Genomic DNA, 25367 nt, shown 5'->3' on the forward strand with positions numbered 1-25367 from the left:
TTTCTTAAACAATAATTCTTTGTTTTGGTAATGGTATTTTGAACGTCAAAAACGAAGTGTAACCTAGAGAAAGGACGATAGTCTCGAAGAGTAGATGGTTTCCGAAGAAAGATGTTGCAACACAGATAAGACCTCTTCTGTACATTGGGCTTTATTCCACCGCTGTGATCTCCTGCAATCCCAAAACTGTCAACGTATTATTACAACTAAAGCGCGTTTCAACAACGTTATAATTTTAGGAGTTTGAGAGTCACCATGCAACTTTGTCGTATTGAACACCTTGAACAAGTTGTGTGTGATGAGAAAAAAATCACCCAGAGTGCAATCCCAGAATAGGTCACAAAATAACGAAGATTAAATATTATTTCAGACTATCCCTAATTTTGTTAATGTATTTAATAGGCGTATTAAATCGCTTATTACGTTATTGTTTAATAATTCTGATAAAAAAATTAAAGCTCTGAAAATGTTCTGTTCAGTTTTCGATAGAAAGAGAAAAGACTGAGGAAACTAAAGTGTGCGTTTGGCACGTTTAAGGGCAATTGAACGAGATGAAAAACGTTGAATACTGTAGGCTCGATAAAGTCTTTTAAAGACACGTTAGCACATTGGGAAAATACCTTTGGATTTGGTAGACAAAGGAGGGTGTTATATTATTTAAAGTTAAACGTTAAGCTGTCGTTATATTTGCGTTTGTTTAGACTGCGAAATAAAAATTTTGGAACGTTATCGTTTTATTTTAAAAACTTGAACAGCAAAAATCGCGAAACCGAGGTGCTTGTGGTGTAGTGGTTATCACATCCGCCTAACACGCGGAAGGTCCCAGGTTCGATCCCTGGCAAGCACATTTTAATATTTTAAAACATTCGTTTTTTTTCAAATCAAATGGTGAGAACGTGGAACGATATTTTCTTCATAATATCTGTGTCAGAGCGTGAGACGGTTAAGAGATATCACAGAATTTATCGAGTTTCCCCCCTACACTTGTAACTACTTTCAGAAATTCGTGTCACTGATGTGTGATAAATCAAAACAGGAACGTTATTACTTTTGAATATAATGCGTGCACTGCTGCGAAATTTGATGTGCAGAAACGGCCTTCGCGTACTCATGTCACGTTCGACAAAGTATCTAACCAGCAGTTTACAACTCTTCGATAGAATGGGTTTACGAGCTTTATTTTTCTTAAATGCGTGAATAGTTTGAAACGTCGATGCACGCGACCTTATTTGAAGGTAAGGTGACGTACTTGCCAGGTTGTACAGGTAATATCTAGAGATCACGACTCCGTCAGTGTGTGTTGAAAACAACTCTTCATGGTGTGACAACTAATCACACTAGATATTTCATTCTTTAACCTATTCTTTTAAATTCCGGTCAGAACTATTGCATAGTTATGTGCGTTATCATCTCCCACTTACCAGTGACGGAAAAGAGGAAAGGCAATTCTACAACATCATTCACCAACAACTATTTGACGTACTTAATTTTTACCGAACAGTGAAATTTTCGATGATATCCTAACTCCTCATAAGTCTGAAAATTGTAACATGTTATTTCATTTGAATGCACGCCCGTCAGAGAGCGATTCAAATGTTCTTACCACCATGTCTAGCCAGTCTAAAGAAGTGAAGTAGCGTCCGCCTATAGACAGGATTGTTTTCTTGAATACTCCTTGTTCTGTTTATCCCTTTTTGTCTGATTTCTTTATTTTTATAGAGTTTCTTCACTAAGTAAAGATGTTTTCCGATGGTTAATGTATACTCGTCATGATCGAATCTCCTGTTTTACGTACTTATTTAAGAATTGTATTTAGTTCACTTGAATATAGTACAGACTAGACAGGTAAAAGGAAATTACGATGCCAAAACCAGAGAATATTTGTTATTCTGAAGTGTTTCCTCCTTCTAGTTGCAGCTGGTTCATGTAAACGTTTTTCTTAAACAATAATTCTTTGTTTTGGTAATGGTATTTTGAACGTGAAGAACGATGTGTAACCTAGAGAAAGGACGATAGTCTCGAAGAGTAGATGGTTTCCGAAGAAAGATGTTGCAACACAGATAAGACCTCTTCTGTACATTGGGCTTTATTCCACCGCTGTGATCTCCTGCAATCCCAAAACTGTCAACGTATTATTACAACTAAAGCGCGTTTCAACAACGTTATAATTTTAGGAGTTTGAGAGTCACCATGCAACTTTGTCGTATTGAACACCTTGAACAAGTTGTGTGTGATGAGAAAAAAATCACCCAGAGTGCAATCCCAGAATAGGTCACAAAATAACGAAGATTAAATATTATTTCAGACTATCCCTAATTTTGTTAATGTATTTAATAGGCGTATTAAATCGCTTATTACGTTATTGTTTAATAATTCTGATAAAAAAATTAAAGCTCTGAAAATGTTCTGTTCAGTTTTCGATAGAAAGAGAAAAGACTGAGGAAACTAAACTGTGCGTTTGGCACGTTTAAGGGCAATTGAACGAGATGAAAAACGTTGAATACTGTAGGCTCGATAAAGTCTTTTAAAGACACGTTAGCACATTGGGAAAATACCTTTGGATTTGGTAGACAAAGGAGGGTGTTATATTATTTAAAGTTAAACGTTAAGCTGTCGTTATATTTGCGTTTGTTTAGACTGCGAAATAAAAATTTTGGAACGTTATCGTTTTATTTTAAAACTTGAACAGCAAAAATCGCGAAACCGAGGTGCTTGTGGTGTAGTGGTTATCACATCCGCCTAACACGCGGAAGGTCCCAGGTTCGATCCCTGGCAAGCACATTTTAATATTTTAAAACATTCGTTTTTTTTCAAATCAAATGGTGAGAACGTGGAACGATATTTTCTTCATAATATCTGTGTCAGAGCGTGAGACGGTTAAGAGATATCACAGAATTTATCGAGTTTCCCCTACACTTGTAACTACTTTCAGAAATTCGTGTGACTGATGTGTGATAAATCAAAACAGGAACGTTATTACTTTTGAATATAATGCGTGCACTGCTGCGAAATTTGATGTGCAGAAACGGCCTTCGCGTACTCATGTCACGTTCGACAAAGTATCTAACCAGCAGTTTACAACTCTTCGATAGAATGGGTTTACGAGCTTTATTTTTCTTAAATGCGTGAATAGTTTGAAACGTCGATGCACGCGACCTTATTTGAAGGTAAGGTGACGTACTTGCCAGGTTGTACAGGTAATATCTAGAGATCACGACTCCGTCAGTGTGTGTTGAAAACAACTCTTCATGGTGTGACAACTAATCACACTAGATATTTCATTCTTTAACCTATTCTTTTAAATTCCGGTCAGAACTATTGCATAGTTATGTGCGTTATCATCTCCCACTTACCAGTGACGGAAAAGAGGAAAGGCAATTCTACAACATCATTCACCAACAACTATTTGACGTACTTAATTTTACCGAACAGTGAAATTTTCGATGATATCCTAACTCCTCATAAGTCTGAAAATTGTAACATGTTATTTCATTTGAATGCACGCCCGTCAGAGAGCGATTCAAATGTTCTTACCACCATGTCTAGCCAGTCTAAAGAAGTGAAGTAGCGTCCGCCTATATACAGGATTGTTTTCTTGAATACTCCTTGTTCTGTTTATCCCTTTTTTGTCTGATTTCTTTATTTTTATAGAGTTTCTTCACTAAGTAAAGATGTTTTCCGATGGTTAATGTATACTCGTCATGATCGAATCTCCTGTTTTACGTACTTATTTAAGAATTGTATTTAGTTCACTTGAATATAGTACAGACTAGACAGGTAAAAGGAAATTACGATGCCAAAACCAGAGAATATTTGTTATTCTGAAGTGTTTCCTCCTTCTAGTTGCAGCTGGTTCATGTAAACGTTTTTCTTAAACAATAATTCTTTGTTTTGGTAATGGTATTTTGAACGTCAAAACGAAGTGTAACCTAGAGAAAGGACGATAGTCTCGAAGAGTAGATGGTTTCCGAAGAAAGATGTTGCAACACAGATAAGACCTCTTCTGTACATTGGGCTTTATTCCACCGCTGTGATCTCCTGCAATCCCAAAACTGTCAACGTATTATTACAACTAAAGCGCGTTTCAACAACGTTATAATTTTAGGAGTTTGAGAGTCACCATGCAACTTTGTCGTATTGAACACCTTGAACAAGTTGTGTGTGATGAGAAAAAAATCACCCAGAGTGCAATCCCAGAATAGGTCACAAAATAACGAAGATTAAATATTATTTCAGACTATCCCTAATTTTGTTAATGTATTTAATAGGCGTATTAAATCGCTTATTACGTTATTGTTTAATAATTCTGATAAAAAAATTAAAGCTCTGAAAATGTTCTGTTCAGTTTTCGATAGAAAGAGAAAAGACTGAGGAAACTAAACTGTGCGTTTGGCACGTTTAAGGGCAATTGAACGAGATGAAAAACGTTGAATACTGTAGGCTCGATAAAGTCTTTTAAAGACACGTTAGCACATTGGGAAAATACCTTTGGATTTGGTAGACAAAGGAGGGTGTTATATTATTTAAAGTTAAACGTTAAGCTGTCGTTATATTTGCGTTTGTTTAGACTGCGAAATAAAAATTTTGGAACGTTATCGTTTTATTTTAAAAACTTGAACAGCAAAAATCGCGAAACCGAGGTGCTTGTGGTGTAGTGGTTATCACATCCGCCTAACACGCGGAAGGTCCCAGATTCGATCCCTGGCAGGCACATTTTAATATTTTAAAATATTCGTTTTTTTTCAAATCAAATGGTGAGAACGTGGAACGATATTTTCTTCATAATATCTGTGTCAGAGCGTGAGACGGTTAAGAGATATCACAGAATTTATCGAGTTTCCCCTACACTTGTAACTACTTTCAGAAATTCGTGTGACTGATGTGTGATAAATCAAAACAGGAACGTTATTACTTTTGAATATAATGCGTGCACTGCTGCGAAATTTGATGTGCAGAAACGGCCTTCGCGTACTCATGTCACGTTCGACAAAGTATCTAACCAGCAGTTTACAACTCTTCGATAGAATGGGTTTACGAGCTTTATTTTTCTTAAATGCGTGAATAGTTTGAAACGTCGATGCACGCGACCTTATTTGAAGGTAAGGTGACGTACTTGCCAGGTTGTACAGGTAATATCTAGAGATCACGACTCCGTCAGTGTGTGTTGAAAACAACTCTTCATGGTGTGACAACTAATCACACTAGATATTTCATTCTTTAACCTATTCTTTTAAATTCCGGTCAGAACTATTGCATAGTTATGTGCGTTATCATCTCCCACTTACCAGTGACGGAAAAGAGGAAAGGCAATTCTACAACATCATTCACCAACAACTATTTGACGTACTTAATTTTTTACCGAACAGTGAAATTTTCGATGATATCCTAACTCCTCATAAGTCTGAAAATTGTAACATGTTATTTCATTTGAATGCACGCCCGTCAGAGAGCGATTCAAATGTTCTTACCACCATGTCTAGCCAGTCTAAAGAAGTGAAGTAGCGTCCGCCTATAGACAGGATTGTTTTCTTGAATACTCCTTGTTCTGTTTATCCCTTTTTGTCTGATTTCTTTATTTTTATAGAGTTTCTTCACTAAGTAAAGATGTTTTCCGATGGTTAATGTATACTCGTCATGATCGAATCTCCTGTTTTACGTACTTATTTAAGAATTGTATTTAGTTCACTTGAATATAGTACAGACTAGACAGGTAAAAGGAAATTACGATGCCAAAACCGGAGAATATTTGTTATTCTGAAGTGTTTCCTCCTTCTAGTTGCAGCTGGTTCATGTAAACGTTTTTCTTAAACAATAATTCTTTGTTTTGGTAATGGTATTTTGAACGTCAAAACGAAGTGTAACCTAGAGAAAGGACGATAGTCTCGAAGAGTAGATGGTTTCCGAAGAAAGATGTTGCAACACAGATAAGACCTCTTCTGTACATTGGGCTTTATTCCACCGCTGTGATCTCCTGCAATCCCAAAACTGTCAACGTATTATTACAACTAAAGCGCGTTTCAACAACGTTATAATTTTAGGAGTTTGAGAGTCACCATGCAACTTTGTCGTATTGAACACCTTGAACAAGTTGTGTGTGATGAGAAAAAATCACCCAGAGTGCAATCCCAGAATAGGTCACAAAATAACGAAGATTAAATATTATTTCAGACTATCCCTAATTTTGTTAATGTATTTAATAGGCGTATTAAATCGCTTATTACGTTATTGTTTAATAATTCTGATAAAAAAATTAAAGCTCTGAAAATGTTCTGTTCAGTTTTCGATAGAAAGAGAAAAGACTGAGGAAACTAAACTGTGCGTTTGGCACGTTTAAGAACAATTGAACGAGATGAAAAACGTTGAATACTGTAGGCTCGATAAAGTCTTTTAAAGACACGTTAGCACATTGGGAAAATACCTTTGGATTTGGTAGACAAAGGAGGGTGTTATATTATTTAAAGTTAAACGTTAAGCTGTCGTTATATTTGCGTTTGTTTAGACTGCGAAATAAAAATTTTGGAACGTTATCGTTTTATTTTAAAACTTGAACAGCAAAATCGCGAAACCGAGGTGCTTGTGGTGTAGTGGTTATCACATCCGCCTAACACGCGGAAGGTCCCAGGTTCGATCCCTGGCAAGCACATTTTAATATTTTAAAACATTCGTTTTTTTTCAAATCAAATGGTGAGAACGTGGAACGATATTTTCTTCATAATATCTGTGTCAGAGCGTGAGACGGTTAAGAGATATCACAGAATTTATCGAGTTTCCCCTACACTTGTAACTACTTTCAGAAATTCGTGTGACTGATGTGTGATAAATCAAAACAGGAACGTTATTACTTTTGAATATAATGCGTGCACTGCTGCGAAATTTGATGTGCAGAAACGGCCTTCGCGTACTCATGTCACGTTCGACAAAGTATCTAACCAGCAGTTTACAACTCTTCGATAGAATGGGTTTACGAGCTTTATTTTTCTTAAATGCGTGAATAGTTTGAAACGTCGATGCACGCGACCTTATTTGAAGGTAAGGTGACGTACTTGCCAGGTTGTACAGGTAATATCTAGAGATCACGACTCCGTCAGTGTGTGTTGAAAACAACTCTTCATGGTGTGACAACTAATCACACTAGATATTTCATTCTTTAACCTATTCTTTTAAATTCCGGTCAGAACTATTGCATAGTTATGTGCGTTATCATCTCCACTTACCAGTGACGGAAAAGAGGAAAGGCAATTCTACAACATCATTCACCAACAACTATTTGACGTACTTAATTTTTACCGAACAGTGAAATTATCGATGATATCCTAACTCCTCATAAGTCTGAAAATTGTAACATGTTATTTCATTTGAATGCACGCCCGTCAGAGAGCGATTCAAATGTTCTTACCACCATGTCTAGCCAGTCTAAAGAAGTGTAGTAGCGTCCGCCTATATACAGGATTGTTTTCTTGAATACTCCTTGTTCTGTTTATCCCTTTTTGTCTGATTTCTTTATTTTTATAGAGTTTCTTCACTAAGTAAAGATGTTTTCCGATGGTTAATGTATACTCGTCATGATCGAATCTCCTGTTTTACGTACTTATTTAAGAATTGTATTTAGTTCACTTGAATATAGTACAGACTAGACAGGTAAAAGGAAATTACGATGCCAAAACCGGAGAATATTTGTTATTCTGAAGTGTTTCCTCCTTCTAGTTGCAGCTGGTTCATGTAAACGTTTTTCTTAAACAATAATTCTTTGTTTTGGTAATGGTATTTTGAACGTCAAAACGAAGTGTAACCTAGAGAAAGGACGATAGTCTCGAAGAGTAGATGGTTTCCGAAGAAAGATGTTGCAACACAGATAAGACCTCTTCTGTACATTGGGCTTTATTCCACCGCTGTGATCTCCTGCAATCCCAAAACTGTCAACGTATTATTACAACTAAAGCGCGTTTCAACAACGTTATAATTTTAGGAGTTTGAGAGTCACCATGCAACTTTGTCGTATTGAACACCTTGAACAAGTTGTGTGTGATGAGAAAAAAATCACCCAGAGTGCAATCCCAGAATAGGTCACAAAATAACGAAGATTAAATATTATTTCAGACTATCCCTAATTTTGTTAATGTATTTAATAGGCGTATTAAATCGCTTATTACGTTATTGTTTAATAATTCTGATAAAAAATTAAAGCTCTGAAAATGTTCTGTTCAGTTTTCGATAGAAAGAGAAAAGACTGAGGAAACTAAACTGTGCGTTTGGCACGTTTAAGGGCAATTGAACGAGATGAAAAACGTTGAATACTGTAGGCTCGATAAAGTCTTTTAAAGACACGTTAGCACATTGGGAAAATACCTTTGGATTTGGTAGACAAAGGAGGGTGTTATATTATTTAAAGTTAAACGTTAAGCTGTCGTTATATTTGCGTTTGTTTAGACTGCGAAATAAAATTTTGGAACGTTATCGTTTTATTTTAAAACTTGAACAGCAAAATCGCGAAACCGAGGTGCTTGTGGTGTAGTGGTTATCACATCCGCCTAACACGCGGAAGGTCCCAGGTTCGATCCCTGGCAAGCACATTTTAATATTTTAAAACATTCGTTTTTTTTCAAATCAAATGGTGAGAACGTGGAACGATATTTTCTTCATAATATCTGTGTCAGAGCGTGAGACGGTTAAGAGATATCACAGAATTTATCGAGTTTCCCCCCTACACTTGTAACTACTTTCAGAAATTCGTGTCACTGATGTGTGATAAATCAAAACAGGAACGTTATTACTTTTGAATATAATGCGTGCACTGCTGCGAAATTTGATGTGCAGAAACGGCCTTCGCGTACTCATGTCACGTTCGACAAAGTATCTAACCAGCAGTTTACAACTCTTCGATAGAATGGGTTTACGAGCTTTATTTTTCTTAAATGCGTGAATAGTTTGAAACGTCGATGCACGCGACCTTATTTGAAGGTAAGGTGACGTACTTGCCAGGTTGTACAGGTAATATCTAGAGATCACGACTCCGTCAGTGTGTGTTGAAAACAACTCTTCATGGTGTGACAACTAATCACACTAGATATTTCATTCTTTAACCTATTCTTTTAAATTCCGGTCAGAACTATTGCATAGTTATGTGCGTTATCATCTCCCACTTACCAGTGACGGAAAAGATGAAAGGCAATTCTACAACATCATTCACCAACAACTATTTGACGTACTTAATTTTTACCGAACAGTGAAATTTTCGATGATATCCTAACTCCTCATAAGTCTGAAAATTGTAACATGTTATTTCATTTGAATGCACGCCCGTCAGAGAGCGATTCAAATGTTCTTACCACCATGTCTAGCCAGTCTAAAGAAGTGAAGTAGCGTCCGCCTATAGACAGGATTGTTTTCTTGAATACTCCTTGTTCTGTTTATCCCTTTTTGTCTGATTTCTTTATTTTTATAGAGTTTCTTCACTAAGTAAAGATGTTTTGCGATGGTTAATGTATACTCGTCATGATCGAATCTCCTGTTTTACGTACTTATTTAAGAATTGTATTTAGTTCACTTGAATATAGTACAGACTAGACAGGTAAAGGAAATTACGATGCCAAAACCGGAGAATATTTGTTATTCTGAAGTGTTTCCTCCTTCTAGTTGCAGCTGGTTCATGTAAACGTTTTTCTTAAACAATAATTCTTTGTTTTGGTAATGGTATTTTGAACGTCAAAAACGAAGTGTAACCTAGAGAAAGGACGATAGTCTCGAAGAGTAGATGGTTTCCGAAGAGAGATGTTGCAACACAGATAAGACCTCTTCTGTACATTGGGCTTTATTCCACCGCTGTGATCTCCTGCAATCCCAAAACTGTCAACGTATTATTACAACTAAAGCGCGTTTCAACAACGTTATAATTTTAGGAGTTTGAGAGTCACCATGCAACTTTGTCGTATTGAACACCTTGAACAAGTTGTGTGTGATGAGAAAAAAATCACCCAGAGTGCAATCCCAGAATAGGTCACAAAATAACGAAGATTAAATATTATTTCAGACTATCCCTAATTTTGTTAATGTATTTAATAGGCGTATTAAATCGCTTATTACGTTATTGTTTAATAATTCTGATAAAAAAATTAAAGCTCTGAAAATGTTCTGTTCAGTTTTCGATAGAAAGAGAAAAGACTGAGGAAACTAAACTGTGCGTTTGGCACGTTTAAGGGCAATTGAACGAGATGAAAACGTTGAATACTGTAGGCTCGATAAAGTCTTTTAAAGACACGTTAGCACATTGGGAAAATACCTTTGGATTTGGTAGACAAAGGAGGGTGTTATATTATTTAAAGTTAAACGTTAAGCTGTCGTTATATTTGCGTTTGTTTAGACTGCGAAATAAAAATTTTGGAACGTTATCGTTTTATTTTAAAACTTGAACAGCAAAATCGCGAAACCGAGGTGCTTGTGGTGTAGTGGTTATCACATCCGCCTAACACGCGGAAGGTCCCAGGTTCGATCCCTGGCAAGCACATTTTAATATTTTAAAACATTCGTTTTTTTTCAAATCAAATGGTGAGAACGTGGAACGATATTTTCTTCATAATATCTGTGTCAGAGCGTGAGACGGTTAAGAGATATCACAGAATTTATCGAGTTTCCCCTACACTTGTAACTACTTTCAGAAATTCGTGTGACTGATGTGTGATAAATCAAAACAGGAACGTTATTACTTTTGAATATAATGCGTGCACTGCTGCGAAATTTGATGTGCAGAAACGGCCTTCGCGTAATCATGTCACGTTCGACGAAGTATCTGACCAGCAGTTTACAACTCTTCGATAGAATGGGTTTACGAGCTTTATTTTTCTTAAATGCGTGAATAGTTTGAAACGTCGATGCACGCGACCTTATTTGAAGGTAAGGTGACGTACTTGCCAGGTTGTACAGGTAATATCTAGAGATCACGACTCCGTCAGTGTGTGTTGAAAACAACTCTTCATGGTGTGACAACTAATCACACTAGATATTTCATTCTTTAACCTATTCTTTTAAATTCCGGTCAGAACTATTGCATAGTTATGTGCGTTATCATCTCCCACTTACCAGTGACGGAAAAGAGGAAAGGCAATTCTACAACATCATTCACCAACAACTATTTGACGTACTTAATTTTTACCGAACAGTGAAATTATCGATGATATCCTAACTCCTCATAAGTCTGAAAATTGTAACATGTTATTTCATTTGAATGCACGCCCGTCAGAGAGCGATTCAAATGTTCTTACCACCATGTCTAGCCAGTCTAAAGAAGTGAAGTAGCGTCCGCCTATAGACAGGATTGTTTTCTTGAATACTCCTTGTTCTGTTTATCCCTTTTTGTCTGATTTCTTTATTTTTATAGAGTTTCTTCACTAAGTAAAGATGTTTTGCGATGGTTAATGTATACTCGTCATGATCGAATCTCCTGTTTTACGTACTTATTTAAGAATTGTATTTAGTTCACTTGAATATAGTACAGACTAGACAGGTAAAAGGAAATTACGATGCCAAAACCGGAGAATATTTGTTATTCTGAAGTGTTTCCTCCTTCTAGTTGCAGCTGGTTCATGTAAACGTTTTTCTTAAACAATAATTCTTTGTTTTGGTAATGGTATTTTGAACGTCAAAAACGAAGTGTAACCTAGAGAAAGGACGATAATCTCGAAGAGTAGATGGTTTCCGAAGAGAGATGTTGCAACACAGATAAGACCTCTTCTGTACATTGGGCTTTATTCCACCGCTGTGATCTCCTGCAACCCAAAACTGTCAACGTACTATTACAACTAAAGCGCGTTTCAACAACGTTATAATTTTAGGAGTTTGAGAGTCACCATGCAACTTTGTCGTATTGAACACCTTGAACAAGGTGTGTGTGATGAGAAAAAATCACCCAGAGTGCAATCCCAGAATAGGTCACAAAATAACGAAGATTAAATATTATTTCAGACTATCCCTAATTTTGTTAATGTATTTAATAGGCGTATTAAATCGCTTATTACGTTATTGTTTAATAATTCTGATAAAAAAATTAAAGCTCTGAAAATGTTCTGTTCAGTTTTCGATAGAAAGAGAAAAGACTGAGGAAACTAAACTGTGCGTTTGGCACGTTTAAGAACAATTGAACGAGATGAAAAACGTTGAATACTGTGGGCTCGATAAAGTCTTTTAAAGACACGTTAGCACATTGGGAAAATACCTTTGGATTTGGTAGACAAAGGAGGGTGTTATATTATTTAAAGATAAACGTTAAGCTGTCGTTATATTTGCGTTTGTTTAGACTGCGAAATAAAATTTTGGAACGTTATCGTTTTATTTTAAAAACTTGAACAGCAAAAATCGCGAAACCGAGGTGCTTGTGGTGTAGTGGTTATCACATCCGCCTAACACGCGGAAGGTCCCAGGTTCGATCCCTGGCAAGCACATTTTAATATTTTAAAACATTCGTTTTTTTTCAAATCAAATGGTGAGAACGTGGAACGATATTTTCTTCATAATATCTGTGTCAGAGCGTGAGACGGTTAAGAGATATCACAGAATTTATCGAGTTTCCCCTACACTTGTAACTACTTTCAGAAATTCGTGTGACTGATGTGTGATAAATCAAAACAGGAACGTTATTACTTTTGAATATAATGCGTGCACTGCTGCGAAATTTGATGTGCAGAAACGGCCTTCGCGTACTCATGTCACGTTCGACAAAGTATCTAACCAGCAGTTTACAACTCTTCGATAGAATGGGTTTACGAGCTTTATTTTTCTTAAATGCGTGAATAGTTTGAAACGTCGATGCACGCGACCTTATTTGAAGGTAAGGTGACGTACTTGCCAGGTTGTACAGGTAATATCTAGAGATCACGACTCCGTCAGTGTGTGTTGAAAACAACTCTTCATGGTGTGACAACTAATCACACTAGATATTTCATTCTTTAACCTATTCTTTTAAATTCCGGTCAGAACTATTGCATAGTTATGTGCGTTATCATCTCCACTTACCAGTGACGGAAAAGAGGAAAGGCAATTCTACAACATCATTCACCAACAACTATTTGACGTACTTAATTTTTACCGAACAGTGAAATTATCGATGATATCCTAACTCCTCATAAGTCTGAAAATTGTAACATGTTATTTCATTTGAATGCACGCCCGTCAGAGAGCGATTCAAATGTTCTTACCACCATGTCTAGCCAGTCTAAAGAAGTGTAGTAGCGTCCGCCTATATACAGGATTGTTTTCTTGAATACTCCTTGTTCTGTTTATCCCTTTTTGTCTGATTTCTTTATTTTTATAGAGTTTCTTCACTAAGTAAAGATGTTTTGCGATGGTTAATGTATACTCGTCATGATCGAATCTCCTGTTTTACGTACTTATTTAAGAATTGTATTTAGTTCACTTGAATATAGTACAGACTAGACAGGTAAAAGGAAATTACGATGCCAAAACCGGAGAATATTTGTTATTCTGAAGTGTTTCCTCCTTCTAGTTGCAGCTGGTTCATGTAAACGTTTTTCTTAAACAATAATTCTTTGTTTTGGTAATGGTATTTTGAACGTCAAAAACGAAGTGTAACCTAGAGAAAGGACGATAGTCTCGAAGAGTAGATGGTTTCCGAAGAGAGATGTTGCAACACAGATAAGACCTCTTCTGTACATTGGGCTTTATTCCACTGCTGTGATCTCCTGCAACCCAAAACTGTCAACGTACTATTACAACTAATGCGCGTTTGAACAACGTTATCATTTTAGGAGTTTGAGAGTCACCATGCAACTTTGTCGTATTGAACACCTTGAACAAGTTGTTTGTGATGAGAAAAAATCACCCAGAGTGCAATCCCAGAATAGGTCACAAAATAACGAAGATTAAATATTATTTCAGACTATCCCTAATTTTGTTAATGTATTTAATAGGCGTATTAAATCGCTTATTACGTTATTGTTTAATAATTCTGATAAAAAAATTAAAGCTCTGAAAATGTTCTGTTCAGTTTTCGATAGAAAGAGAAAAGACTGAGAAACTAAACTGTGCGTTTGGCACGTTTAAGAACAATTGAACGAGATGAAAAACGTTGAATACTGTGGGCTCGATAAAGTCTTTTAAAGACACGTTAGCACATTGGGAAAATACCTTTGGATTTGGTAGACAAAGGAGGGTGTTATATTATTTAAAGTTAAACGTTAAGCTGTCGTTATATTTGCGTTTGTTTAGACTGCGAAATAAAAATTTTGGAACGTTATCGTTTTATTTTAAAACTTGAACAGCAAAATCGCGAAACCGAGGTGCTTGTGGTGTAGTGGTTATCACATCCGCCTAACACGCGGAAGGTCCCAGGTTCGATCCCTGGCAAGCACATTTTAATATTTTAAAACATTCGTTTTTTTTCAAATCAAATGGTGAGAACGTGGAACGATATTTTCTTCATAATATCTGTGTCAGAGCGTGAGACGGTTAAGAGATATCACAGAATTTATCGAGTTTCCCCCTACACTTGTAACTACTTTCAGAAATTCGTGTGACTGATGTGTGATAAATCAAAACAGGAACGTTATTACTTTTGAATATAATGCGTGCACTGCTGCGAAATTTGATGTGCAGAAACGGCCTTCGCGTACTCATGTCACGTTCGACAAAGTATCTAACCAGCAGTTTACAACTCTTCGATAGAATGGGTTTACGAGCTTTATTTTTCTTAAATGCGTGAATAGTTTGAAACGTCGATGCACGCGACCTTATTTGAAGGTAAGGTGACGTACTTGCCAGGTTGTACAGGTAATATCTAGAGATCACGACTCCGTCAGTGTGTGTTGAAAACAACTCTTCATGGTGTGACAACTAATCACACTAGATATTTCATTCTTTAACCTATTCTTTTAAATTCCGGTCAGAACTATTGCATAGTTATGTGCGTTATCATCTCCCACTTACCAGTGACGGAAAAGAGGAAAGGCAATTCTACAACATCATTCACCAACAACTATTTGACGTACTTAATTTTTTACCGAACAGTGAAATTATCGATGATATCCTAACTCCTCATAAGTCTGAAAATTGTAACATGTTATTTCATTTGAATGCACGCCCGTCAGAGAGCGATTCAAATGTTCTTACCACCATGTCTAGCCAGTCTAAAGAAGTGTAGTAGCGTCCGCCTATATACAGGATTGTTTTCTTGAATACTCCTTGTTCTGTTTATCCCTTTTTGTCTGATTTCTTTATTTTTATAGAGTTTCTTCACTAAGTAAAGATGTTTTGCGATGGTTAATGTATACTCGTCATGATCGAATCTCCTGTTTTACGTACTTATTTAAGAATTGTATTTAGTTCACTTGAATATTGTACAGACTAGACAGGTAAAAGGAAATTACGATGCCAAAACCGGAGAATATTTGTTATTCTGAAGTGTTTCCTCCTTCTAGTTGCAGCTGGTTCATGTAAACGTTTTTCTTAAACAATAATTCTTTGTTTTGGTAATGGTATTTTGAACGTCAAAACGAAGTGTAACCTAGAGAAAGGACGATAGTCTCGAAGAGTAGATGGTTTCCGAAGAAAGATGTTGTAACACAGATAAGACCTCTTCTGTACATTGGGCATTATTCCACCGCTGTGATCTCCTGCAACCCAGAACTGTCAACGTACTATTACAACTAATGCGCGTTTCAACAACGTTATAATTTTAGGAGTTTGAGAGTCACCATGCAACTTTGTCGTATTGAACACCTTGAACAAGTTGTGTGTGATGAGAAAAAAATCACCCAGAGTGCAATCCCAGAATAGGTCACAAAATAACGAAGATTAAATATTATTTCAGACTATCCCTAATTTTGTTAATGTATTTAATAGGCGTATTAAATCGCTTATTACGTTATTGTTTAATAATTCTGATAAAAAAATTAAAGCTCTGAAAATGTTCTGTTCAGTTTTCGATAGAAAGAGAAAAGACTGAGGAAACTAAACTGTGCGTTTGGCACGTTTAAGGGCAATTGAACGAGATGAAAAACGTTGAATACTGTAGGCTCGATAAAGTCTTTTAAAGACACGTTAGCACATTGGGAAAATACCTTTGGATTTGGTAGACAAAGGAGGGTGTTATATTATTTAAAGTTAAACGTTAAGCTGTCGTTATATTTGCGTTTGTTTTGACTGCGAAATAAAAATTTTGGAACGTTTTCGTTTTATTTTAAAACTTGAACAGCAAAAATCGCGAAACCGAGGTGCTTGTGGTGTAGTGGTTATCACATCCGCCTAACACGCGGAAGGTCCCAGATTCGATCCCTGGCAGGCACATTTTAATATTTTAAAATATTCGTTTTCTTTCAAATCAAATGGGAGAACGTGGAACGATATTTTCTTCATAATATCTGTGTCAGAGCGTGAGACGGTTAAGAGATATCACAGAATTTATCGAGTTTGACCCTACGCATGTAACTTCTTTCAGAAATTCGTGTGACTGATGTGTGATAAATCAAAACAGGAACGTTATTACTTTTGAATATAATGCGTGCACTGCTGCGAAATTTGATGTGCAGAAACGGCCTTCGCGTAATCATGTCACGTTCGACGAAGTATCTGACCAGCAGTTTACAACTCTTCGATAGAATGAGTTTACGAGCTTTATTTTTCTTAAATGCGTGAATAGTTTGAAACGTCGATGCACGCGACCTTATTTGAAGATAAGGTAACATACTTGCCAGGTTGTTCAGGTAATATCTAGAGATCACGACTCCGTCAGTGTGTGTTGAAAACAACTCTTCATGCTGTGACAACTAATCACACTACATATTTCATTCTTTAACCTATTCTTTTAAATTCCGGTCAGAACTATTGCATAGTTATGTGCGTTATCATCTCCCACTTACCAGTGACGGAAAAGATGAAAGGCAATTCTACAACATCATTCACCAACAACTATTTGACGTACTTAATTTTTACCGAACAGTGAAATTTTCGATGATATCCTAACTCCTCATAAGTCTGAAAATTGTAACATGTTATTTCATTTGAATTGGGAATGCACGCCCGTCAGAGAGCGACTCAAATGTTCTTACCACCATGTCTAGCCAGTCTAAAGAAGTGAAGTAGCGTCCGCCTATAGACAGGATTGTTTTCTTGAATACTCCTTGTTCTGTTTATCCCTTTTTTGTCTGATTTCTTTATTTTTATAGAGTTTCTTCACTAAGTAAAGATGTTTTGCGATGGTTAATGTATACTCGTCATGATCGAATCTCCTGTTTTACGTACTTATTTAAGAATTGTATTTAGTTCACTTGAATATAGTACAGACTAGACAGGTAAAAGGAAATTACGATGCCAAAACCGGAGAATATTTGTTATTCTGAAGTGTTTCCTCCTTCTAGTTGCAGCTGGTTCATGTAAACGTTTTTCTTAAACAATAATTCTTTGTTTTGGTAATGGTATTTTGAACGTCAAAAACGAAGTGTAACCTAGAGAAAGGACGATAGTCTCGAAGAGTAGATGGTTTCCGAAGAGAGATGTTGCAACACAGATAAGACCTCTTCTGTACATTGGGCTTTATTCCACTGCTGTGATCTCCTGCAACCCAAAACTGTCAACGTACTATTACAACTAAAGCGCGTTTGAACAACGTTATCATTTTAGGAGTTTGAGAGTCACCATGCTTCTTTGTCGTATTGAACATCTTGAACAAGTTGTTTGTGGTGAGAAAAAATCACCCAGAGTGCAATCCCAGAATAGGTCACAAAATAACGAAGATTAAATATTATTTCAGACTATCCCTAATTTTGTTAATGGATTTAATAGACGTATTAAATCGCTTATTACGTTATTGTTTAATAATTCTGATAAAAAAATTAAAGCTCTGAAAATGTTCTGTTCAGTTTTCGATAGAAAGAGAAAAGACTGAGAACACTAAACTGTGCGTTTGGCACGTTTAAGGGCAATTGAACGAGATGTAAAAGCGTTGAATACTGTGGGCTCGATAAAGTCTTTTAAAGACACGTTAGCACATTGGGAAAATACCTTTGGATTTGGTAGACAAAGGAGGGTGTTATATTATTTAAAGTTAAACGTTAAGCTGTCGTTATATTTGCGTTTGTTTAGACTGCGAAATAAAAATTTTGGAACGTTATCGTTTAATTTTAAAAAACTTGAACAGCAAAATCGCGAAACCGAGGTGCTTGTGGTGTAGTGGTTATCACATCCGCCTAACACGCGTAAGATCCCAGGTTCGATCCATGGCAGGCACATTTTAATATTTTAAAACATTCGTTTTCTTTCAAATCAAATGGTGAGAACGTGGAACGATATTTTCTTCATAATATCTGTGTCAGAGCGTGAGACGGTTAAGAGATATCACAGAATTTATCGAGTTTCCCCCTACACTTGTAACTACTTTCAGAAATTCGTGTGACTGATGTGTGATAAATCAAAACAGGAACGTTATTACTTTTGAATATAATGCGTGCACTGCTGCGAAATTTGATGTGCAGAAACGGCCTTCGCGTAATCATGTCACGTTCGACGAAGTATCTGACCAGCAGTTTACAACTCTTCGATAGAATGGGTTTACGAGCTTTATTTTTCTTAAATGCGTGAATAGTTTGAAAAGTCGATGCACGCGACCTTATTTGAAGATAAGGTTAACGTACTTGCCAGGTTGTACAGGTAATATCTAGAGATCACGACTCCGTCAGTGTGTGTTGAAAACAACTCTTCATGCTGTGACAACTAATCACACTAGATATTTCATTCTTTAACCTATTCTTTTAAATTTCGGTCAGAACTATTGCATAGTTATGTGCGTTATCATCTCCCACTTTCTAGTGACGGAAAATAGGAAAGGCAATTCTACAACATCATTCACCAACAACTATTTGACGTACTTAATTTTTACCGAACAGTGAAATTTTCGATGATATCCTAACCCCTCATAAGTCTGAAAATTGTAACAAGTTATTTCATTTGAATTGGGAATGCACGCCCGTCAGAGAGCGACTCAAATGTCCTTACCACCATGTCTAGCCAGTCTAACTAAGTGAAGTAGCGTCCGCCTATATACAGGATTGTTTTCTTGAATACTCCTTGTTCTGTTTATCCCTTTTTTGTCTGATTTCTTTATTTTTATAGAGTTTCTTCACTAAGTAAAGATGTTTTGCGATGGTTAATGTATACTCGTCATGATCGAATCTCCTGTTTTACGTACTTATTTAAGAATTGTATTTAGTTCACTTGAATATTGTACAGACTAGACAGGTAAAAGGAAATTACGATGCCAAAACCGGAGAATATTTGTTATTCTGAAGTGTTTCCTCCTTCTAGTTGCAGCTGGTTCATGTAAACGTTTTTCTTAAACAATAATTCTTTGTTTTGGTAATGGTATTTTGAACGTCAAAAACGAAGTGTAACCTAGAGAAAGGACGATAGTCTCGAAGAGTAGATGGTTTCCGAAGAGAGATGTTGCAACACAGATAAGACCTCTTCTGTACATTGGGCTTTATTCCACTGCTGTGATCTCCTGCAACCCAAAACTGTCAACGTACTATTACAACTAATGCGCGTTTGAACAACGTTATCATTTTAGGAGTTTGAGAGTCACCATGCTTCTTTGTCGTATTGAACATCTTGAACAAGTTGTTTGTGGTGAGAAAAAATCACCCAGAGTGCAATCCCAGAATAGGTCACAAAATAACGAAGATTAAATATTATTTCAGACTATCCCTAATTTTGTTAATGGATTTAATAGACGTATTAAATCGCTTATTACGTTATTGTTTAATAATTCTGATAAAAAAATTAAAGCTCTGAAAATGTTCTGTTCAGTTTTCGATAGAAAGAGAAAAGACTGAGAACACTAAACTGTGCGTTTGGCACGTTTAATGGCAATTGAACGAGATGTAAAAGCGTTGAATACTGTGGGCTCGATAAAGTCTTTTAAAGACACGTTAGCACATTGGGAAAATACCTTTGGATTTGGTAGACAAAGGAGGGTGTTATATTATTTAAAGTTAAACGTTAAGCTGTCGTTATATTTGCGTTTGTTTAGACTGCGAAATAAAAATTTTGGAACGTTATAGTTTAATTTTAAAAATTGTAACAGCAAAAGTCGATAAACGGAGGTGCTTGTGGTGTAGTGGTTATCACATCCGCCTAACACGCGGAAGGTCCCAGGTTCGATCCCTGGCAAGCACATTTTAATATTTTAAAACATTCGTTTTTTTTCAAATCAAATGGTGAGAACGTGGAACGATATTTTCTTCATAATATCTGTGTCAGAGCGTGAGACGGTTAAGAGATATCACAAAATTTATCGAGTTTCCCCCCTACACTTGTAACTGCTTTCAGAAATTCGTGTGACTGATGTGTGATAAATTAAAACAGGAACGTTATTACTTTTGAATATAATGCGTGCACTGCTGCGAAATTTGATGTGCAGAAACGGCCTTCGCGTAATCATGTCACGTTCGACGAAGTATCAAACCAGCAGTTTACATCTCTTCGATAGAATGGGTTTACGAGCTTTATTTTTTCTTAAATGCGTGAATAGTTTGAAACGTCGATGCACGCGACCTTATTTGAAGGTAAGGTGACGTACTTGCCAGGTTGTACAGGTAATATCTAGAGATCACGACTCCGTCAGTGTGTGTTGAAAACAACTCTTCATGGTGTGACAACTAATCACACTACATATTTCATTCTTTAACCTATTCTTTTAAATTCCGGTCAGAACTATTGGATGGTTATGTGCGTTATCATCTCCCACTTTCCAGTGACGGAAAAGAGGAAAGGCAATTCTACAACATCATTCACCAACAACTATTTGACGTACTTAATTTTTACCGAACAGTGAAATTTTCGATGATATCCTAACTCCTCATACATCTGAAAATTGTAACATGTTATTTCATTTGAATTGGGAATGCACGCCCGTCAGAGCGACGCAAATGTTCTTACCACCATGTCTAGCCAGTCTAAAGAAGTGAAGTAGCGTCCGCCTATAGACAGGATTGTTTTCTTGAATACTCCTTGTTCTGTTTATCCCTTTTTTGTCTGATTTCTTTATTTTTATAGAGTTTCTTCACTAAGTAAAGATGTTTTACGATGGTTAGTGTCTTCTCGTCATGATCGAATCTCCTGTTTTACGTATTTATTGTATTTATTTCACTACGATTTACTACTAACAAACTATTGTTACATCTGGACTTGAAAAGATTTTGTTTCATGATCTTGTTATTCAACATGAAACTTTGTCTTAACAACGATTTGTGTTGAGAAGAGACTGGAATAATTTAAAAAATTAAATTTTGAAATTATATATTTATATCGTGTTTCTTATTTCTTTTTCAACCGTAGGGCCTCGTATAGCCAGGTGGGATAAGGCGTTCGGTTCGTAATCTGACGGTCGCGGGTTCGAATCCCCGTCACACCAAGCATGCTAGCTCTTTTAGCATTGGGGGCGTTATATAGTGACTATCAATCCCAATGTTTTGTTGATAGTAGAGTAGCCCAAGAGTTGGCGGTGGGTGGTGATGACTAGCTGCCTTCCTCTAGTCTTACACTACTAAATTAGTGATCTCTAGCGCATTTAGCCTCGTGTAGCTTTGTGCGAAATTTTAAAAAACTAAACAAACCAAAGCTGTTTCAACTTCAGTTGGCTTTTACTCTTTATAAATATTTTATCTGACATCTAGTGACAAAGGTGAGAACAATTATATTAAAGATAGTAAATTTAATAAATTTATCACTTTAAAAATAAGAAAAATCTCTATTTTTATGGTTATCATCGAAAATATTGAATATAATTTTTCACCATAATAAGTATGTTTTATCGTTGAAATGTAAATTTTTTTGAAACAAATAAGTGCAATAAGTTTCTAAGATAACTTTGAATTAAGTTTAGAAGTCAATCTTTTCCTAACGTTCTGTTACCAAACTTAAAAATTAGATTGGTTTGAAAATTAAGACCGCTATGTTAGTCTTTTATATTATTTTCTATTTAATTTTTTTTTTTTTATTTACATAGGCTACATTTAATTATAAATATTACACGATGATAAGTGAGTCATTTTCTTATTTTGTTCGATCACAGATGGCGCTAATGATAGAAGAAAACGTTTAAAAATGTCTTTTTTTTTATGTCCTTTTCGTTTGTAGTTAGGCTTAAATTGTCCAACGAGCTATATGTGCTCATTTTGCCATGGACATTAAAGTCCCTATTTTTACGTTCTAAGTCTACGTAATTATTATTATTTAACTATTCATGATAGTATTAATTTGTTTATTAAATTATTTTTTTTTTTGTCTGGTTTAATGTAAACAGCTGGATATATTTTGTAAACGTTGCTGTTAATAAGAATAAAGTTGTTTTTTTTTTATTTCGCGCAAAGCTACACGAGGTTTATCTGCCCCTAGCCATCCCTAATTTATCAGTGTAAGACTGCTAGTCATCACCACCGACCGCCAATTCTTGGGCTACTCTTTTTTACCAACGAATAGTGGGATTGACCGTAACATTATAACGCCCCACGGCTGGAGGAGGGCGAGCATGTTTAGTGCGACGGGTTCGAACCCGTGACCTCAGGTTACGATCGAACAACCAACCCCTTTGCCATGTTATGCCTAAGAGAAAAGCGCATAACGTTCCTGTGCAGCTTTGTGCGATATTCAAAACAAAACAAATACAATTATAACAATAAAATGGAGAAAAATTGTGTTTTTTGTTTCACAAATATAGGAAGGAAAGTGAAATGGTATGATAATTTTTTATTATTATATTTACTTAGTTTTGGAATGTTTTTTGAATTTCACTCAAAGCTACACGAAGGCTATCTGTGCCAGGTGTCCCTAATTTAGCAGTGTAAGACTAGAGGGAAGGCAGCTGGTCATCACCACCCACCGCCAACTCTTGGGCTACTCTTTTACCAACGAATAGTGGGATTGACCGTCACATTATAACGCCCCCCACGGCTGGAGGGCGAGCATGTTTGGCGCGACGCGGACGCGAACCCGCGACCCTCAGATTACGAGTCGCACGCCTTAACGCGCTTGGCCATGCCGGGCCCTATATTTACTTACAAAATAATTGAATACCGTTATTCCTATATATAAAATTTCCTTTTCTTAGTTATTTATTTTGCAGAATTGCCTATAATTATGGCTTGTATTTTGTATCAAACTTTAATTAATCACAGAAATCCAATGTAACGAAGCCAACCAGACATGTTGTGTTACTTAGTGTGCCTAAACTCTGCTTGTAAGGATTCATGATTCACCGGTTTTCTTACTTCAAAATGCTAGGGTGTGCTGTAAGGGTCAAATCCCCCATGTTAGGCTAGGATACTGATAGATTTGGCAGTAAGTTCTTTTGACCAGTTTCATTTCTTATCTCCATCGACTTAAAGCTAGAAGTTCTGTTAGCTTTTTCGCGTAATTCTGAATCAACCGATCAAAGTTTCAACGAAACCCACTGTGAAAAACATTAATGAAACTTAAATTTTGAGTAGTGCTCGTTTAGGTGAATATTGCGTTCAACCTGCAACGACATTTTATACCTCAGCAGCTTGTGAAAATGTTTCACTTCGTTTGCCCTCTTTACAATTTCAGTTTTAAATTTTGGAAAAAACTGAGACGAACTGTTGTCTTGATAGTGTATTGTACATGTTTTCTTTGGTAGAATATGTTTCCAAACATTTCTGTATGTAAGTTACCATTGCCAACAAACCATTTACTTTATATAAACAGCTTAGTACTTTGAATTTGCTAATGAATAGTCTTTAAGTTAATAACTTATTTTCGTACATTGCCACCTGTTCAACAGTTTTGTTTCTAGGATAAACGTGACGACGTTCTTTAGTTTATTATTATTGGCTTAAACACTTCTTTAGAAAAATGTAGTTGTCTTGATTTAATCATGTGATTCAGTTTTAGTTAGGGGCACTATTAATTAATGTTATTCAGTTGTAGCTATGTATTGTTACATTATTCAATTACATTACTTAGGTTTAGTTAGTCATGGTAGAATCAAGGTGTTTCAGTTTTATCTATATATGGTAACAAGCACTATTAGCATTATTCACATACGTAGTTAGTTACGTTCACACTAGGTGCCGTCACATTAATGCTTTTTATTACTTAATGAAGAAAGTAATCACATAATATTTCTATTTATATCGCTCAGGCTAATTCTTTGTTTCTACACGTGAGTTTCCATTTATGGAAAATTTAAATACATTACGATTTCTCTGAAGATGCATAAAATTATAATAAACACACAAACAAGCAAAAAATAACTTTTTTAAACCAATGTTTCTTGTCAATAACGCGCAAAATTATTTAAATAAATAATAAATATGTTTAATTTTTTTAGTCGTTATTAACTCTAATACTTGAGAGTTATATTCAAAGAAAAACTGATTGTGGATGAAAACGTTTCTATTCTGAAATCAAAGTTAACCTTATTTCGACATGTCTCTTTGCATACAATATCTTTGTTATTCTCTCCAGACATGCTCGCCCCTTTCAACCATGGGAACACTATAATTTGTTGGGTCAATACAACTATTCATTGGCAAACGAGTAGCCCAAGAGTTGGCGGATTGGTGGGTGATAACTATCTGTCACCTTCCATCTTAGTCTTGTACACTCGTTAAATTGGGTTTTATTGAGTGGCATAATTGAGTCTTGTCGAGCACCTGAATTTGAGTCTGTCATTACTAATATTATTTTTCTCTTACATTGTTTTTTTAATATTGAGTGGATGTTGTTGAAATAATATTGAGTTTGTCCGGATATTTGTAGTCAAAATTTCTCAATCCATATCATGGAAGTCTTGCCATCCTTTATTTTAATATTGAGTCTTTATCAGTCCTTCCATTTTAATATTGAGTTTTGTCACCTGTCCATTTTTTATATATTGAGTCTTGTCACCTGTCCATTTTAATATTGAGTGAGGTCTTGTCATCCTTCCATTTTAATATTGAGTCTCTTGTCACCTGTCCATTTTTAATATTGAGTCTTGTCATCCCTTCCATTCTTAATATTGAGTCTTGTCACCTGTCCATTTTAATATTGGTCCAATTCTTGTCATCCCTTCCATTTTAATATTGAGTTTTTTGTCACCTGTCCATTTTGGCCATTGAGTCTTGTCATCCTGTCCATTTTAATATTGAGTCTTGTCATCCTTCCATTTTAATATTGAGTCTTGTCACCCACCTTCCATTTTAATATTGAGTCTTGTCATCCTTCCATTTTAATATTGAGTCTGTCAGTCACCTGTCCCCATTTTAATATTGAGTCTTGTCATCCTTTTCAAAACTTTTTTAATAATGAGGTTTGTCACCCTGTCCATTTTAATATTGAGTCTTGTCACCTTTCCATTTTAATATTGA

At 35.9% G+C, this 25367-nt stretch overlaps 8 non-coding genes across 8 annotated transcripts; all 8 read left to right on the forward strand.

The window, feature by feature from the left end:
- The first annotated feature begins 774 nt into the window (after positions 1-774).
- On the forward strand, positions 775-847 carry TRNAV-AAC (transfer RNA valine (anticodon AAC)). Its single transcript has one exon. It is a non-coding gene; the product is annotated as a tRNA-Val (tRNA).
- A 1861-nt stretch (positions 848-2708) lies between these two features.
- Positions 2709-2781, forward strand: TRNAV-AAC (transfer RNA valine (anticodon AAC)). Its single transcript has one exon. It is a non-coding gene; the product is annotated as a tRNA-Val (tRNA).
- A 3789-nt stretch (positions 2782-6570) lies between these two features.
- Positions 6571-6643, forward strand: TRNAV-AAC (transfer RNA valine (anticodon AAC)). Its single transcript has one exon. It is a non-coding gene; the product is annotated as a tRNA-Val (tRNA).
- Positions 6644-8497: 1854 nt separating this feature from the next.
- On the forward strand, positions 8498-8570 carry TRNAV-AAC (transfer RNA valine (anticodon AAC)). Its single transcript has one exon. It is a non-coding gene; the product is annotated as a tRNA-Val (tRNA).
- A 1858-nt stretch (positions 8571-10428) lies between these two features.
- On the forward strand, positions 10429-10501 carry TRNAV-AAC (transfer RNA valine (anticodon AAC)). The gene has a single exon. It is a non-coding gene; the product is annotated as a tRNA-Val (tRNA).
- Positions 10502-12358: 1857 nt separating this feature from the next.
- Positions 12359-12431, forward strand: TRNAV-AAC (transfer RNA valine (anticodon AAC)). The gene has a single exon. It is a non-coding gene; the product is annotated as a tRNA-Val (tRNA).
- A 1854-nt stretch (positions 12432-14285) lies between these two features.
- On the forward strand, positions 14286-14358 carry TRNAV-AAC (transfer RNA valine (anticodon AAC)). Its single transcript has one exon. It is a non-coding gene; the product is annotated as a tRNA-Val (tRNA).
- A 5741-nt stretch (positions 14359-20099) lies between these two features.
- TRNAV-AAC (transfer RNA valine (anticodon AAC)) lies at positions 20100-20172 on the forward strand. The gene has a single exon. It is a non-coding gene; the product is annotated as a tRNA-Val (tRNA).
- Positions 20173-25367: the final 5195 nt, after the last annotated feature.

Source organism: Tachypleus tridentatus, chromosome 5, assembly GCF_004210375.1.
Source record: "Tachypleus tridentatus isolate NWPU-2018 chromosome 5, ASM421037v1, whole genome shotgun sequence".
NCBI lineage: Eukaryota > Metazoa > Arthropoda > Merostomata > Xiphosura > Limulidae > Tachypleus > Tachypleus tridentatus.